This window comes from Petaurus breviceps, unplaced genomic scaffold (assembly GCF_028583685.1).
Source record: "Petaurus breviceps papuanus isolate PSGF00001 unplaced genomic scaffold, PetGlider_PUasm1.0 90847, whole genome shotgun sequence".
Taxonomy (NCBI): domain Eukaryota; kingdom Metazoa; phylum Chordata; class Mammalia; order Diprotodontia; family Petauridae; genus Petaurus; species Petaurus breviceps.
Window position 1 is genome coordinate 3004456 of NW_027187360.1, and position 12781 is coordinate 3017236.

Below are 12781 nucleotides of genomic sequence, written 5' to 3' on the forward strand. Positions count from 1 at the left end.
AAGGATCCTAGGCATTCTAAGATGTAGGGAAAGATTATAAGGTGTAAGGAAAGAGAGCCTTCTGAGCATGGGGAGAGCAGGTATAATGAGAGAGATTAGTGTTGAAGTTTTGTGTGTGGGGAATAAGAGTAAGAAGGCCAGTTTAGTTGAACCATAGAGATTATGAAATACAGTAAATGTATAATAAGCCTGGAAAAGTAGATTGGGGCCAGATTGTGAAGTGCTTTAAATGCCAAATTATTCTGTCTCATCTTTGAAGCAATAGAAAGTCACTGGAGTTTGCTAAGAAGTAGAGTAACATGGTCGGGCAGTTAGGTGACAAAGTGGAGAGAGAGCCAGGCCTGAAGTAAGGAAAACCTGAGTTCAAATCTAAACTCAGACACTTGATAGCTGTGTGACCCTGGGCAAGTCACTTAACCCTGTTTTCCTTAGTTTCCCCCTCTGTAAAATGAGCTGGAGAAGGAAATGACAAACCACTCCAGTGTCTTTGCCAAGAAAATCGTAAATGGGCTCACAAAGAGTTGACACAGCTGAACAACAAAGAGTAACTGAGTCAGACTTACACTTTAGGAAAATCACTTTGGCAGCTCTTGGTCAATGTGTTGTTTAGTTTTGGTGCAATGTTTTTTTTTCTGTCTTAGTCTTTGTTAGAAGGGATAGCTCTTTGGAGAGGGCAGAGGTGAGGGGTATATTTGAAAATGAAGGTGACATAAAAACAAGATATCAACAATTCAAAAAAGAAAATATCATAATATAATGATGTATTTACACACAAAAAAGATTGCTATGTTATCTACAGTAATAGGGAAATATTAGCTTTATTTACTTACAAAGCATTTATAAACATGTGAAGTGTTTTTTTTTTCTTAAATAAACCTCAGAATGTGTAGCTAAATGAATGTCATCTTTCAAAATGGTCACATTGGAAAGCTTTATACTTATTCCAATAATGCTGCTCAAAACACTTGGAAACTCGTAATTTCCACAAAAGAAAAGCAGTCATATTACTTGGATGACCTTTCATTTATCACTAAAAATGATATTATTAAATATGATTATCCACTTTATTCACTACACAGCTTCGACTTTCAAAAGATGAACCTGTCCTGAACAATGGGGTATATGAACATAATATTACACTATTCCATAAGAAATGACAAATCTTGGGGCGGCCAGGTAGCACAGCGAGTAAGAGCACCGGCTCCAGTGCTGGGATGACCTGGGGATCAAATCTGGGCTCAGATACTTAGCACCACACCCAGAAATAACTGGCCGTGTAACCTTGAGCAAGTTACCTAACCCCAATTGCTTTAAAAAAAAAAAAAGAAATGATAAATCTCTTCTGGAAATGCTGCATGATCATGACTTTTGAAACACTGCAATCTTTGATCAGATTTGGCTCAAAGGGCAAAAGATACATAATAATAGCTAACAGTTATATAGTGCTTTAAGGTTTGTAAAGCCCTTTACAAATACCTAATTTTATTCTTATAACAATCCTGGGAGGTAGGTAATATCTCCATTGAACAGATGAGAAAATTGAGGAACACAAAAGTTAAGTGACTTGCAAAGCTAGTAACTGTCTAAGGCTGCATTTGAATTCAAGTCTTCTAAACTCCAGGTCCAGCACTCTCTATGGCACTACCTAGTCTTGTTGAGTAACAGGTAGGCTGCTGCATATTTCCACAGATGATCCATATCTAAGCAGAGGTATAGCAACATATCAAGAAAATGTATTATTAGAAAAGGAGGTGGGTTAGTCATTCAATTAAATTCAGAAGACATTTACTATGCCTTTTATTGTTGTCATTCAGTATATCCAATTCTTCTTTGTAACCCTGTGGACCATAGCACACCAATACTGTCCATGGGATTTCCTTGGCAAAGATACTGGAGTGATTTGTCATTTCATTCTCCGGTAGATTAAGGAAAACAGTTTGCCCAGAGTCAACCAACTAGTAAGTGTCTGTGGCTACATTTGAACTCAGGCCTTGCTAACTGCAGGCCCTGTGCTCTATCCACTGAGTCACCTAGCCTCCTTTATTATGCCTACTATGTCTCAATCTTTGTAACCGGAGATACAAAAACAAAAATGAAAAGAGTACTTTGCCTTCAAGTAGCTTACAGTCTCCTAGAGGGAAATGTCATGTACAAAGGTAAATACCTATAAAACATATAAAAAGTAATTTGGCAGGATGGGGTGGGGCAAGGGGGCAGATGTAGAGAGCAAGAGACAAACTGCAAGGTCTCCTGTAAGAGATAGCATTTGAACTGAGGCAAAAGGCAGAGGTGAGAAGAAAAAGCATTCTAGGCATTGTGAGTGTAGGCGTCACCTCTACAGAAGCGAGGAGTAGGAGATAGAATGTTCAAAAAAGAACCATCAAACAAGCCAGTGTGACTGTGACTGAAAAGTAAAGTAGTGTCAGTCAATAAACATTTATTAAACACCTACTATGTGCTAGGTGTTGTGCTAAATACTAGGATCTTACTATCTAAGGAGGGGGAAAATGCAGAAAAAGAAGCTGAAAGGTGTTGGGGGCAGGGTGAAAGAAGGCACCTCGCTCCAGGGCATAGTGGAAAAGACCAGAGAAATCCAAAAACAGAGCTGCTGGTAGGAAATGAGCTGATTGCCCTGGGCACTTTTTCAAAAGAATGTTTTTGGAGCTTATAGTTCCATCCTCCAGTCAGAGGGTCCAGTTTGAGGGCAGAGGACACTGATGAGATGTGAATACCAAGGCTAATTTGATTTTGCAAGATAATGAGATTTCCCAATTATGTATGAGGTTCCTGGGGTATTGTGGCACCAAGTCCAAGTAAGTCTAAAAGCTGTGTAGCTGGTGGAAAATGAGGAGGAGGGGAAAGTAATAGGGATGTCTAAAAAAGACTGAAGCCAGATTGTGAAGGGTTTTAAATGCCAAACAAAAGAATTTGCATTTTATCCCAGAGGCATTAGGGAACCCATGAAACTTCCTGCTCAAGGAAAAGTGACCTAGTCAGACCTGTGCTTTAAAAACATTATTTTGGCAGCTATGGGAAGGAGACATTAGAGAAAGACTAGACTGGAGGCAGGGAGAACAATTAGAAGCAGAGAGATTAGTCCTGGAAACTTAAATTGGTGGTCATGTGAGTGGAGAGAATGTGTGAGCGGAAGTAGAATTGACAAGACTTGGTAATTTGATTATGGGGGTGAGTTAGAATGCAGAATTGAGGATGACTCAGAAGTTATGAACCTGGGTGCCTGGAAGGAGGGTGGTGCCCTCAACTGAAATAGGGAAGTTAGGAAAAGGATTTTTTGGGGAAGACAGTAAGTTCTGTTTTAGACATGTAAAATTTGAACCAGCCAGGTGGTTGTTGGTATTGTGGGAATGTAACTGAGGAGAAAGATGACAGCTGGATATGTAGATTTAGAAACCATCTTCAGAAATGATCATTGAACCTGGGCAGGGGTGGGAGTGGGGTCGGGGAGGCAGGGGTTGAATAGACCATCCACAGAGAAAAAGAAGAGTGTCCAGGTCCTGAGGTATACTAACAGAAAGAGGTCAGGCAGGACATGGATGAAGATCTACCAAAGGAGACAGAATGATCAGATAGGTAAGAGAATAGAACATTTTATTTGAATACCTGGTTTTTTTTTTTTTTGGAGTTACTAAGTTAATTTAAAATAAGAGGTTTTTTTTTTTAAAGGTAATTACCTTTAAAGATATTTAAAACAATGTAGAATTTGAAGGAAAGTCCCAAAGATGAATCCTAAAAATTTGTGTATAATGGCAGAATTATTGAAGTAAAAGTGCCGATTCTCAGGGTGATTACTCAATGGGACAATACTCAATTCTAGGTAAATGTTTTAATATAATTAAAAATAAAATCTATCTTGTAGTCACATGTCACACATATCTGTTTCATCACCCTCTAAATTATTAAAACAACGTTTTATTCAAATTCATTAGAACTGGGATTAAATTTTTTCAGTTTTTCAACAAAGCTTCAAAATTTTAAGAAAGTTTAATTTAAAAAAACTTATCTATGAACAAGTTAGTCAAATCTGAATTTTATAATACTAAAAAAAATCCAGTTTTATATGATTATGGTATTAAATGCCACATAAATTCTTGAGATACTCTTTCCTAAGGTGTAATTTACTACTCAATGAATCCAGAAACTTATTTTGCAAATGTAGTAGAGCCATTATCTGAATTTACTTCCAAAATATTATTAACCTGTTTCAGGGAAGCTTCATATGTAGAAAAAAATAATTATAGGAAGAATTCACAGAAAAATAGTTAATACATTTAATTTAAGCAACAATAGACATTAAACTAAAGTAGTAACATATCCCTGAAGGCAGGATATTGATTTAAAAAACTACAAATTAATATTATCTATGTTATATCACATTTTTTTTAATTTTGTTAAACATTTCCAATTACATTTGAATCTGATTTGGGAGTTTTGCAAGGAACTTGTGGCCTGTAGGCTATGGGGTTTGATACTTCTACGATCACGTTAGTCAATTGTATGATGTAAATATATAGGCTTGTTGTAAGAAAATTTGAGAAAAGATTTGCTTTGTTTTGTGAGGTTCCACAAATATTTCTGTTCCCTATGATGCTGTGATGATTGCATAATGTCCTAGAACATTATAGGGCCTCCTCAAAGAAATCAGAGCAAAATGGAATTTTAAAATGGAAGGTACCTTAGAGATTAGTTAGTCAAACCCCTTTGTTTTATAGATTAAGAAACTGAAGCCTCCAAATTACTTGTCTAAGGTCACAAAGGTGATAGGTAGCAGAAAAAGGATTTCAACACAGATACTTTTTCCACAGCCACTTAAAACTAATCACTTTGCAAACTATAAAACATTACATAAATGTGAGTTATTATCTAAAAAAGTTTTCAATATCACCATTTAAATTGTAGGTCTCAAAAAATTGGAGCATTCATTATAATATTTACCAACTTAATAGGGGTAAAGTAAAATGTTTAAGAATATTCTATTAATGGTAGTGTTTTGAATTGAATGCTGTATTCAGTAGACATTTTTTTTTAAAGCAATTGGGGTTAAGTAACTTGCTCAAGGTTACACGGCCAGTTTTTTGTGTGTGGGTGTTAAGTATCTGAAGCCGGAACTGATCCAGGGTCCTCCAGTGACTCCAGGCCAGCGCTCTTACTCACTGCGCCACCTAGCCGTCCCTAGTAGACATATTTTTGTAGCTTGACATAATTATATGTTTCAGATAAACTTGATAATAATTTATATATAATAGTGCTTTAAGGTTTACTAAGTGTGTTCCTGACAACAGCCCTGGGTAGTATGAAATACCAATACTATTATGCCTATGTTATAGATGGGAAAACTGAGGCTCAAAGCAGATAAGTGACTTGTCCCTGGTCACATAGCTGTTAAGTTGTGGAATCAGAATTTGAACCTAGGTTTCCTGACTCTACGTTTAAGTGCCCTCAAGGAGCTTACAATCTAATAGAGGAGACAATGTGTAAACAAATATGTACAAACAAGCTATATATGTATATGTATATATATATATATATGATAAATAAGAAAACACTATAATTAAGAGGGTTTAGGAGAGGCTTTCTGTAGAAGATGGGATTTTAGTTAGAACTTGAAGGAAGTCAAGGAAACCAGGAGGTGGAGATGAGGAGGGAGAGCATTCTAGACACATAATACTATATGTTTCAATCGTTATCATGTGGAAGAGAGATTGAATTTGTTCTTCTTGGTCCAAGTGGGGGAGACTTAAAGAGTAATTAGCAGAAGTTTCAAAGAGGAACATTTAGACTTATCACAAGGAAAACCATATTAACAATAAGAACAATCCCAAAATGGAATGGGCCTGTTAGAAGGTAGTGGGTTCTCCTTCCCCTGAAGTTTGGCAACAAAGGTTGGATGACCACTCGTTGGATGTATTGTAAGAGGAGATTCTTGTTTAGGTATAGGTTGGACTAGATTGACTCTGAGGTACCTGGCATTATTTGATTCTGTGAAATATATTGTTTTCTTTATCTTCCCCTCTTATTGCTCACTCAAGTGAGAAAACAGAATTAACAAATAAGCAATCAGGGTGGTGAAGATTTTATATTATTTCATTAAAATTTTCACTAGATTTCAGTTACAACTCTCTTTACAAGTTGTGTGATGCCAAAATGGATCTGTAGTAAGATGCCTTATTGGGAGATAACATAGCAACAGTGTAGATATTACATAATGCAAAAAGATTAAATAGCAATTGCACTGGTCAAACATTAGGATCAAAGATGGCCGATGGTGTTATTTAGACTAGCTATCCTCCATCCTTAAAATAAATAACATGATACAGTGCAAAGTATACAAGTTAAAAAAATGTTTTTGGAGGGAATGAACCTGCAGAGGTTAAAGTAACAGCCCTCACAAGTAGTCTGCCTGCTTGGCAGGTTTCTTTTTGTAAGCAACTTGAACATTTAGATAGAGAATTATTGCCAGCAGTGTAATAAAGAATATTACTTAACTTTTTCTTTATCATTACTTAGGAGAGGAGATGGAATGTAACTTAATTTAGGGTAGATGTAAGTACAGCTAATATATATATATATATATATAGTAGATTGTTAGACACTTGAACAAGCTATTGAAATTATATTTTTTTCCATTGTAAAGTTTTAACAATATCACATCAGGATCATTTAGTTGCTACTCTACTAAATGTGAGCATGTAGTAAAATGCTCAATTTGATTCATAATAAGTTTGCCCAATTTGTTTTTTGGTCATATCTTTCAAGTCCCAGAACTCACTTGAATTTCTACACTTGGTCCTATATTGGGTTAAAAGTTATATTTTAGTATACCAATAATTCATAATAGATAACATAGCTGGTTTGGCTATATTGTTAAGGAATTTTTAGATTTGTGTCATTTATATAACATTATTTTTTTTTAAGAGGGGGGAAGGCAGGGCAATTGGGGTTAAGTGACTTGTCCAAAGTCACACAGCCAGTAAATGTTAAGTGTCTGAGGCTGGATTTGAACTCAGGTCTTCCTGACTCCAGGGCCAGTGCTCTATTCACCGTGCCACCTAGCTGCCTCCCCCTTTCCCTTTTTTTTTTTTTTTTGCTTTTTGGAGACGTTCTTTGTGTTTTTTTTTTTGTTTTGTTTTGTTTTGTTTTGTTTTTTACTGGACCTGTGCTTCCATTAGTGTAGGGAGCCACAGGTGAGGAAATTTTCTCTATCAATACATATGGGAAACTTTTCTGCAATTTATAATCTGGGGGTGGGGCAGGGTATTGCATGGGATACTGAGAGATTAAATGGTTTGACCAGAGTTATGCAACCAGAATTGTGTCAGAGGCTGGACATAAACCCAAGGCACCAGCCACTTCTGATCACTATAACAGGCTGCCTCTTTTCATATTAACATATTTGTTTGGGTAGCAGAGATGACCAGGGGAACTGATTAACTGCCTGCAATACCTTCCATGGAACTGGATATTCATCCTAGTCTCTTGCTTAGGGGCATGTACATTGGCCCCTTACTGGAAGGATACACTGAACTTTTCTGATCAGTCCTTAACCATTCCTCCCACTCCTCTCCAAGATTATAATAGTGAGAAGAAATGACTTCCTGAGACAGTTTTTCTCTCCTTTTCCCCCTTTTCCCTCTCCAACTTCTAAAGGAGGAAGGCAATAAAAATCTATGTATCATCTATTTTTACACTGGAGTCCAAGGTGAGGGGATTTCTCTCATCTCTTACTTCTTAGCCACTACACCTTCTAGCAAAAATTAGATAGCAGTGGGAAACATGTTCTCCTAGGTAAACTTGAGACTGGAGTTTCTGGATCCTTCATTTTCTGGCAGCTGTCTTCTGCCTCTTTGTTTAGTAATTCTGAGAAATGGATTTAGGAATTTCCAACCTTGGTAGTTACTTATGCAATCCTCAGTTTCTGTAGAATTCTGGTACCAGTGATATTGGTCATGCAAAAGAGGAAGATGTATTTAATAGTTCATTTCTCATATCATATACAAAATAATCCTGCATCAGGAAGGCTAAAGCAAAAAAAAAATAATTAAAAAAAAAAAGGAATGCTAAAGCCATGTGGGGAAGGTCTCTGGACCTTGTCAATGCTCCATCATAATTGGTAAAAGTAGTTGCTTGGTCGGTCTGAGATGATTGTAAAATACCTGTTTAGTGCCCAAAAAAGAATCCTTGCCTTCTGGAGGGAATATAGTGAGTATAATGGTCTATTTGTGGGGTGGCTAGGTGGTGCAGTGAGTAAAGTGCTGGCCCCAGAGTCAGGAGGACCTGAGTTTGGTTCCATCACTTAACACCCACACACACACAAAAACTAGCTGTGTAACCTTGGGCAAGTTACTTAACCCCAATTGACCTCCAAAAGGCAAAAAAAGAAAATAAATAATGGTCTATTTGAGCATTTTATGTCATCTGTATTTGTTCATGTGTACCTTGAGTCCTTTATGCCTTAATGCATAACTTAAAAAAAATTTTTTTTGGTATCTTGCTGTTAACATCTCCAGAATTTTTCCCATTTTCCTTCCCCTTCCCAGAGAACCATCCCATATAGAAATTTGTTGTTGTTGTTGTTATAGAGAAAATGTTAGAGACAAAAAAATTAGCAAAACCAATGCATTGAAAAATTGTGAAAATATGTGCAATGCATCATACCTATGAATCTTCTACTTCTGTGGAGGCTTGTTTCATATCCCTCCCTTGGAACAATGCTTATTCATTGTGATTCTACAACATTCACTTTTGATTATTTTATTGTTGTTCTTTCCATTTACATTATTGTAGTTATTGTGATTATTGTTTTCTAGTCTCTGCTTACTTCACTCTGCATCAGTAAATCTTTTCCATGCTTCTCTACATTCATCATATTCATTGTTTCTTACAGAACAGTAATATTCCATTACATCTGTGTCCCTTATGCATTTTCTATGGTTGAAGAAATAAACAGTTGTACTGTACTGCTACACATATTATATACCTTTGTGGTAGAGAACCCTGTTACTCATATTTATGGAGACCTAAAATATGTTTTAAAGATATTCTTGAAGAAATTCTGGCAGGGACATTAATGAATCAAAGACCCTTCAAGGGCAAACCTGGGTCCATGTAAACCCAGAGGACTTCCTGGTCCTTTCTCCCAAATGACATCTGTATTAATCTTGTAATCTTGTTGGGAGTAGGGGTTGTTTCAGTCATTGTATTTGTGTCCTTCTGGGCCATTGCCAGTCATCTTGACATATGTTTGCCACTGAACTCTGATGACTCTGGGGGAGAGAGTGAAGCTGATGACTTTGCTCAGCTCTGCCTCACTTAGATCCAGTTCACTCAAAAGTCAAGATATCACCCTCCTCATGTCATTGGTCCTTTTTGAGAACAAAAGATGAACACCAATCTGTGAGTAGTAGTAGCTGCCCCCTGGGGACCCAATCAGCCAGTTCCAGTTAGGAAATCTTACTGTTTCTTCTTTCCTTTCTCCTTCTGTCCCTCTGTCCATGTAGGGAATCAAACCCTTACATGTGGATGCTCTGTCCAAAGGAATATAATTTTTGATCACTTATACTTTGCAAGATATCTTGAGGTTTGGGGGCTAGATTTCCCCCCCCCCCCCATTTATCATTACCTTTTTTAAAAAGCTGGGACAAGTCTTTTGTTTTGTGTAATTTTCATTTATGATTTCTTGAAATATAGCTCTGAAAAAACAGGCTTTGAAAAAGTCCATTGTTATTCAAATAGAACTACTTGACTATGCCCGTAAATTCAAATCACTGGGTTTCATTGATTGACCAATAATAGGTCCCAGCCCAAGCCTCTCTTGCTCCTTGTTTGGGCTTTGATGGCTCAGAGTGGGTGTAAATAGCAATAGTTTTCTCTTCTGGCTAGAAACTTTGAAAGTCTTCTGCTCCCATTCTTTTATGATGGCAAACTAGGCCGTCTTTTGTCTTAATTTTAGCCCTCTTACCTAGCCCTTTATCACTGAATGGATGTTGAATCAGATTAAATTGAGACCTGGGAAAGATCTTAGTTTAAAAAGGCCAAGGTCTCCCCATTGCATCCTGGACCATCACCAGTCATCTTGACTTATGTCTTGCCATTGGACTCAGATGACTCTGGAGAGAGTAAGGCTGATGGCTTTGCTCAGCTCTGCTTTACTTAAATCCAATTTACTGGCTAGTTAAGACATCACCCTCTCAATGTCATTGGTCGTCTTTGAGAATGAAGGACCAAAAACAATAATTTGTATCCCTAGCATCTATGTGCCTAGTAGGCACTTAATATTTGTTGATTGTGTGCCTTAGAATACTAACAAATCTTAGTATAGAAAAAAATGTTTTAAAAAAAAGTTGATAGTTATCTTCTTGGATAAGCACAGTCTTCTAAAAGAAGTATTTTTACTATAACAAAAGAAAGCAAATGGCAAAAAGAAAAGTGAAAAAAGGAGGAAGAAAAATGCTCTCATCTACCATCTTGGTAAATTCTTTTTTTTCTTTTTTTATTATTATATTTTTTAAAACTTTAATTTATTAATTTGTTTGTTTCCTTTTAGTTTACAGGATTCAATTCCACAATTCCTTGAATTTCACATTTTGTCCCCCTCCCTCCCATGGCGGCTTATTATCAAGTATAGGATCTGTAAATACTTTCACATTATACAATGGTCAGGTTATAAGGATGGATTGTACCAGCTGGAATGAAAAATGGTAAAGAGGACATAAAATCAAATAAGAGAACGAAAAAGATCAGGTATTTTGCTTCCACCTGGATATAAACTTAGTTCTTTCTAGTTCTTTCTCTGGATGCATGTTTTTCTCTCCATCATGAGTCTTTTGGGATTGACTTATATCCCTGCATTGTTGAGAAGAGTCCAGCCTATCAAAGTTGGTCATCACACATACGTTGTGTCTGTAATTGTGTACAAATTACTCCTGGTTCTACTCTTCTCACTTAGCATCAGTTCTTTTAAGCCTCTCCAGGTAAATATGAAGACCACCTGCTCCCCGTTTCTTATAGCGCAATAGTATTCCATAACATGCATATACCACAACTTGTTCAGCCATTCCCCAATTGATGGGCACCCCCTTAATTTCCAATTCTTTGCCACAACAAAAAGAGCTGCTATAAACATTTTTGTACATATGGGTCTTTCTCCCATTTCTATGATCTCTTTGGGATATAACCCTAGGAGTGGTATTGCTGGATCAAAGGGTATGAAAGTATTTAGAGACCTTTGGGCATAATTCCATATTGCTCTCCAAAAAGGCTGGATCAGTTCACAACTCCACCAACAATGCATTAGTGTTCCAGTTTGCCCACATCCTCTCCAGCATTTGTCATTTTCCTGTTTTGTCATCTTAGCCAATCTGACTGGTGAGATGTGGTACCTCAGAGTTGTTTTGATTTGCATTTCTCTAATCAATAGTGAATTAGAGCATTTCTTCATGTGCTTATAGATAGCTTTAATTTCTTTCTCTGAAAACTGCCTGTTCATATCCTTTGACCATTTATCAATTGGGGAATGACTTGTATTCTTATAAATTTGACTCAATTCTCTGTATATTTTAGAGATGAGTCCTTTGTCAGAGACATAGGTTGTAAAGATTCTTTCCCAATTTCCCACCTCCCTCTTAATCTTGGTTACATTGGCTTTATTTGTACAGAAACTTTTCAATTTCATGTAGTCAAAATTATCCATTTTACATTTTATAATGTTCTCTAATTCCTGTTTCATCATAAAGTTATTCCCTCTCCACAAGTCTGATAGGTAAACTATTCCTTGTTTTAGCAGACTGCTTACAGTATCAACCTTTATACCTAGATCATGAACCCATTTAGACTTGATTTTGGTATATGGTGTTAGATAATGGTCTATGTCCAGTTTCTGCCATACTATATTCCAGTTTTCCCAGCAGTTTTTATCAAATAGTGAGTTCTTATCCCAAAAACCAGGGTCTGGGGGTTTATCAAACAATACATTACTGTAGTCGTTGACTTCTGAATCTCGTGTGCCTAATCTATTCCATTGATCCACTTCACTATTTCTAAGCCAGTACCAAGTAGTTTTGATGACTGCTGCTTTATAGTACAGATTGAAATCTGGTAAAGCTAGTCCACCTTCCCTAGCATTTTTTTTTCATTAATTCCCTTGATATTCTGGACTGTTTATTCTTCCAGATGAATTTTGTTACTATTTTTTCTAACTCCATAAAGTAGTTTTTTGGTAAATTAATTGGTATGGCACTAAATATATAATTTAATTTAGGTAAAATTGTCATTTTTATTATATTAGCTCGACCCAGCCATGAGCAATTGATATTTTTCCAATTAGTTAGATATGACTTTATTTGTGTGAAAAGTGTTTTGTAGTTATGATCATACAGGTCCTGGTTTGTTTTGGCAGGTAGATTCCCAAATATTTTATAATGTCTACAGTAACTTTAAATGGGATTTCTCTTTCTACTTCTTGCTGTTGAATTTCATTGGAAATATATAGGAATGCCGAGGATTTATGTGGGTTTATTTTATATCCTGCAACTTTGCCAAATTTATTTATTGTCTCAAGCAGTTTTTTATTTGATTCTCTAGGATTCTCTAAGTATATCATCATATCATCTGCGAAGAGTGATAGCTTGGTTTCTTCTTTGCCTAACTTGATTCCTTTGATTTCTTTTTCTTCTCTAATTGCTACTGCTAACATCTCTAGTACCAGATTGAATAAGAGGGGTGATAGTGGACACCCTTGTTTCACCCCTGATCTTATGGGAAATGC